This window comes from Chrysochloris asiatica, unplaced genomic scaffold (genome assembly GCF_000296735.1).
Source record: "Chrysochloris asiatica unplaced genomic scaffold, ChrAsi1.0 scaffold00026, whole genome shotgun sequence".
Classification (NCBI taxonomy): domain Eukaryota; kingdom Metazoa; phylum Chordata; class Mammalia; order Afrosoricida; family Chrysochloridae; genus Chrysochloris; species Chrysochloris asiatica.
This window is the reverse complement of record NW_006408544.1, coordinates 16,876,453-16,882,962: the sequence shown is the minus strand read 5'-3', so window position 1 is coordinate 16,882,962 and position 6,510 is coordinate 16,876,453. Positions and strand designations below refer to the sequence as shown.

Sequence of the window (6,510 nt, the reverse complement as noted above, 5' to 3'; positions counted from 1 at the left end):
TAAGTGGGACAGAGGTAAATAGTGATGCATGCTCAACCTTGGAACAACAGGGCTCTGTGATACAGGGATGTAGGCATAGTTTGAAAAGGAGAAATAATACTAAAATGCCTGACTGTCTTATGACTATTGGTTTACCTTGCCTACTATTGTAAAATAGACCCTTGAGTGGGATAGAAAGGAATGCTGGGAAACACGATTACAGAAAACTTGTAAGCCCGTCTTCAGCCTATAACTGATTGGAACCTAGAAAGGGTTCTAGAACCTGCCCAGTGAAATCGGCCTTTTGCAAAGCCTTCGCAGAGTATAGGACCTTAGGTGGAATCCTGAGTCCCATCCAGAACCTACTGAGGTAGGATATTCCCACTAGCTAGGACAAGCAGACCAGCCTGGTACAGCTAGAGCAACAGAAGATACATTTTCAAAGAAAGATCATCAAAAATGTCATCATGACTGGCTACTACAAGAATAAGCAAGCTGTTTGCTGGTAAGCCATCATGTAAAGCAATCAAGTTTCTTCAGAACAAACTCCCCTCTAAGGCTGAAACTCAAAGGGAACACATGAACAGGCATGTAAGCTTGCTGGCGACCACATTGGTCTACTGGTGAGTGAAAGAGGGGGAAAGGCAGCAATGAAGAAATGGGCTGAGTTCAACCACAGTCCACTGACTCCACTGACTTGCAGATGAAAGAGAGAAGAGGAAGGGCTGGTAGGTCTAATATGTGGTGAGATCTGGGGACATTTGAGCCCACAGACAAGGGCATAGCCACAGAGGGCTAGAGCTGAGTTTAACATCCAGCTGATATGGAGTGAGGGGAGAGGCACAAGAACACCCAAATTTGCAGACAGTACCCATTTGACCTAGCCTCCTCAATGGTTTGATAATCAAACTTGACTAGAGGAAGATTACCAAAAAAGGAAGCCAGGGTAAATTGCTATAATTTGAAGAACCTGACCTATACTCATAGAGGTAGTAACTCTAAATACCAAGAGAGAGGGAAGGAGTCTTCACATCAATTATCAATGCTATCCACTCTGTACACAGGGTAGATAGGGATGGACAACTTAGACATTGGCTACCTAAAATGAGGGGGCGATACAGTCACGAAGTGACCAGCTAACAAGGTTTCAAGAGGGAGTATAGTTTATGAGTGTGGCGGTGGGGAGAAAAGAGTCCCCACTGAATAGCTGTCATCTTGTCTAGATGGGTCTGGTGAAAAGAGATGGGGATAAGATTCGTATGATTCAATAGTGAATAACTGTTACCATGACTAATTGCAACTCTCACAATTGTAAAGGTAGAAGCTTTATAACAAAAACAGGGGAGTGGTTAATCTTATAGTCCAGAAACAGAGAACCCTAGGACCATCAAGGTAGAACAGCATAAGCAGAATGTGGGACCTTATCCAGAGGAGCAGTGACACCAGAGACAGAGGGAGAGATGGGGTCACAGAGAGAGGGAACGGTTGAGGAATCTAGCTAGATTCATGGTAAGAGATGGGACTAATAGCTGGTGGCCAGGAGGCAGACTAGCAGAATGTGTCCTTTAGAGGTGTTAATTATTATATATGCCTGAGTGGTTTTTTTGTTTAAAAAAAAAAAAAAAAAACTAAAGTGAATAGAGAGAAATACTGTTAACTGATGATACATAGAGGGGATTATAATCATTGTAATGAAACAGGGTGTATGATTTGTTGAATGTAAAACTGATGATTTGCCCTGTAAACTTTCACTCAAGCCACAATAAAAACCTTAAAAAAAAAAGGATGATACCCAATGGATGAGTAAGATTTTGCCAGGTGAAGGACACATCAGAGAGGGGAAATTCCATATGAGAAGGGTTGTTGTTGTTGTTGTTAACTGTAGTCGAGTCAACTCCAACTCACAGCATTTGGTTTCTGAGAAGTAGCTGGTGGGTTTGAACTGCTGACCTTGTGGTTCGCAGTCAGTGCTGATCCTATAGCACCACTCCAGAAGTCTAAGAAACAGGTTGCCAGCTGAAGACCTACAAGTTTTGGTGAGGAACATGCTACTGCCAAGTGTCTTCGCTACTCCTCTATCAAAAAGAAAAAGAGTTCAGTTTCTTGTCACACACCTATGTATCTTTCCTCACTTACTAGAAAACCATGGAACTCAGAATATGCAACATTCCATTAGTAAAATAGCACAGTCATCTTCTGAAATCTAGCCCCCACCCACCTTTGTCATTTTGGACCCCTTAGTCATAAAATTAAGTCCTGGTGTGGTGCTGAGGGATAATGCACTGGACTGCAAGTTCAGTTTGAACCATAAGATCAGCAGTTCAAACTCACCAGCTGCTCCTCTGAAACCCTATACAGGGTCGCTATGAGTTAGAACCGACTCGATGTCACTGAACAACAACAATTTTAAAATTTGAGAAAAAAAATCAAACACAACTGCTAGTCAGGAAAGTGTCAAGAATTCCTGCTCTATAAGGATGAATAATATACACTTCCAGTTTTCTACTTTAAATTATAGCTCTTCACAACTAGACTAAAAATACAAAAGAAAATAATGTACCTAAACACAGGGGGCTTCAAAAAGTTGGTGAAAAAATAGAATGAAAAGATAATGGAATTTTCCCACAAACGTTTTGAAGCCCCCTTGTATATATGTATATATTTCTAATTGAATCCCCAACCCAAAATTCACTTTAATTATTTAGCTCTTGCATGATGACTAAGAAACATAAATTATTTTAATTAGCTAGATAAACTGTTCTTTTCTCCAAAGAATACTGCTCAAATCCAAGTTACTTTTCATGCTGAAATTACACCCTATGCTCAATTGCTCAATGTAGCAGTACTTTGACTCCAGAAGGTAGGAGGCAAGCATTGAAACTTAGCTTTTTTATATAATTCAACAAAAACGTTAGAATATTCTTTCTCTCTAGACTTATGTGAAAACTGAACTCCTGATTTAACAAGATGCGATGCTATAAATGAAGCAAGCAGCATATGTATTAGCATAATTTTCTATGGTTCTGGTTGTCTTTTTAAGTTCAACCACTAGAAGAAATAAGAACAATTTTTCTTACCTTTTTCCCCTTACACAAGTGATAATGAACACACTTCTCTGAGCTTACTCATGATGCTTGCCACACCACCAGCCAGTCCTGCTGATTCAGTATGTTCTGTTTGATCCTAAGGAGAAAAAACACATTGCTCATTACTTTTGCTAGTGTAATAAGCCATAATTTTCTTCAATAAGCCTATTATAGCTAGACAAATAAAAGCTGCAGAACTTAAACAATACATTATAATTACACCTTCAGATTCAAAGAACTGGCCAACATGAGATGAAATAGCAGACAAATGTTATTGTCTAAGAAGGTCAAAAGTTAAAAATTTCAATGAACAGTTAAAAATATTTACACATTTATTTTCAATGGATGATACAAAGTAAACATCAGCGGCAGGTACTTTCTGCTTAATGACTTTGACTATGCTACATTTCATATTATTTTATATTACAGTATGCCCTCCAAAACCAACAAAACTGCCGCTTCATATCAGTGTCTTCTATGATTTTTTTTTTTTATACGCACAGCATTCTTGAGTTTCAAAAGCTTCTTGCTGAAATTTTTATTGCTAAACAACTGCTTTTCCTTTAAATGGAATCTATTATGATCCTAGTCCCACGCCACTGAGTAGAATCAATGGATCTATTGACCCAATATTAACCTCTATTATCAGGGCTACGGAGTTCTTGTGTACGCTGTAGGATAAGCACAAGACCTCAAGGTCAATTTGAACAGCAAGATGGTGGTTCAAGCCCACCCATTGCTCTTCAGAAATCCTATACATGGTCACTAATTTGCAGTTCAAACCCACAAGTTGTTCTTTGGAAACCCCATACCAGGTTGTCAGAACCAATTTAACAGCACTTAATATCAACAATGTTTGAAAAGCATGTTCTATGTAGGATGGTGAATATCCCCTTTTCAGCACCTATTTCTTAACTGTTTACTCCTCTCTCCTCCATCCTTTTTCTATCTCTCCCTCATTTCCTTCTTCTGTTTTTTGAAATATTTCTTAATTATGGCATTAGTAGCTTTAAGTCTACTTTCAAGAATAAGTGAAATAATTGATACCACTACATGTTATTTCTTAAAAGTAACAATGGAGACTTAATGAGAAAGTAGAATAGATTGAACACACATACTCATTTATTTTCTTTCTTCCCTGAAACCCCACTAAAATGATGAGGAAACAACAAGAGAAGAGTTATCAGTGGATGAGAGACTTAGAGAAACTTGAAGAGTTTCAAGCCATTTCCAACTCATAACAACCCTAGTGGACGGGGTAGACCTGTCGGTAGGGTTTCCAAGGCTGTCATCTTTAAGGAACAACTAGTGGATTCAAACTTTCAATTGTTTGGTTAGTAACCAAGTGCTTAACCACTTTGCCTAGGGGTGAGACTCTAGGGGTCTTTAAAGGTTTAGACGACATGTGATTTAGAGTGTTTATCTGAAGATCTTTTGCCTGCAAATCATTCCTGTTGGGCAGAGCTTAATTCCATCTTGTGTCTGTTTAACTGTTCAGATGCCAATTTGTTTTGAGTACCTCATGCACCTCTGATGGCTGAAATGCCAGAGTCAGAAGCAGAGTATATATTTTAAAGTTGGTTTTGAGCCACTTCCCCCAGCTGGCTCTAGCAGAAACTTTCCTGTGCATGTCCCTTAGTGGCTGCCTGAATGGTCACCTGGTTGTGATGTCATTCCCTGAGAGCCTTAGAAACAGTCTGTTACTTTCCTATCTGCAATAGTCCCCTCCCTGCTTCCATAGGCCTGGCATACCTATACGAACACAGTCATAGCAGTGGGAGGAGAGTTCTCTGTGTCCTATAAAACATCACCTTGTGGAGGTAGAACTTTGGAAATTCGTCGTGGTGTCATATCGGTGATTTCTCTCACCTGGGTAATCTGTTTGATTAGTCTTGTTCTCACTCCTACTTAAGACTTAATAGAGTCTTTATAATATTTATATATTTGAAGATAAGGTGTCTTTTCTCTCCTACAACAGCTATGTGGTACTGAAGACAGAAATTGGTTGGAAGTCTATACAGGGAGCGGTTAGTTTTGCAGCTATTCTATCCCATTCTATGTAGTCAAGTGACTTTCCTCCTCCCCTAGCAGAAAACTAGAGGTTTATTTTCTGGAAGAAATGAATTATGGGGACTGAATTGAAGGTGTATCAGAAGGTGAGATGGGATGCAGAGTTGAAAATGGATTTTCAGAGCAAGTCTGCAAATTAAGTGGTGAGACAATAAGCCCTCTTCTCTCATAAACCATCAGCCAGGTATCCCTCTTACATCTCCCCCCTGGCTGGAGAAAGAATTCTCTCCAAGGAGAAACTGAACAGATGTAGGAAAAAGGCTTGCAAGTACTACTCACATTGAGATCCTCTTATGAAATGTTTGTGGACTCCTTGTGTGGTGCTGTAGGATAAACACTCGACTACTAACCACAAAGTCAGTGGTTCAAACCCACCAGCTGTCCCTCAGAAATGCTATAAAGGGTTGCTATGAGTTGGGACCACCTGGAAGGCACTTAAAAATAACAACAAATGAAATGTTTGGGCTTTTGCCCAATTTCCCTAAGGTGACATCCACCCGGAAGCAAGCCTTGCTTGCTTGCTTAATTAGCTTTTTAGAATCTTACTGTTAATTACAAGTAGATATTGTTGCTTTGTTAGGTGCTATTGATTTGGTTCTGACCTATAGCGACCCTATATACAACAGAACAAAACAGCATCTGGTACTGCACCATTCTCACAATTGTTGCTACGCTTTAACCCATTGCTACTGCAACTGTGCCAATCCATCTCGTTGGGGTCTTCTTCTACAAGTGGGTATCAAGGGATTATTAGACATTTGATGAAAGTCTTCAATATAAAGCATAAAGACAAAACACTGAAATTGAAAAAAATACATTCAGAGAAGATAAAATCCAGGGAGGAAAAGAAAATGTCGAAACAAAGCAATAGTCAGAAGTAAGAGGGTAGAAAAAAATGTGAAACAAAACTAAGATACCATAAAAAAAGGAAATAATCACAAAACAAGAGGTTTTTTTAAATTAAAAAATGATCATCAAAATAAAATCAGTAGAAAACAAAAATCATTAGAAGGGTTTGAAGATAAAGATGAAATGCCCTTCAAATTGAAAAGCAAAGATAAAGAGATGTGATAAAGGAGACATGACTAGATACCTAAGCAGCCAAAGGAACCCAATTAAAAATTATAAGTCAAAATAATTCCAAAATTAATATTCAAAAGTTGATAGGCTCCATGTATGAGAAGGCAATGTAAAAAAAGAGATCATATACTACAGCACACAGGAGCTCTGGTAGCATAGTGGTTACGAGTCATGCTGCTAATCTCAACATCACTAGTTTGAAACTACCAGGCATTTCTGCAGGAGAAACATGAGGTTTTCTGCTCCTGTAACAATTTTTTTTAAATGTTTTATTGTGAATTTTGTGATAGTTTAC

General features: G+C 38.8%; 1 protein-coding gene across 2 annotated transcripts in view; it reads right to left on the bottom strand.

Annotated features, from left to right (window-relative positions):
* The window catches only part of ZFYVE9 (zinc finger, FYVE domain containing 9), a 237,491-nt gene that overhangs the window by 158,768 nt on the left and 72,213 nt on the right, over positions 1-6,510 (bottom strand). For both annotated transcript variants that reach the window (XM_006839767.1, XM_006839768.1), the window contains exon 2: positions 3,057-3,162. The gene's annotated coding sequence lies outside the window, so the exon portion shown is untranslated. The remainder of the gene's footprint in view (positions 1-3,056; positions 3,163-6,510) is intronic.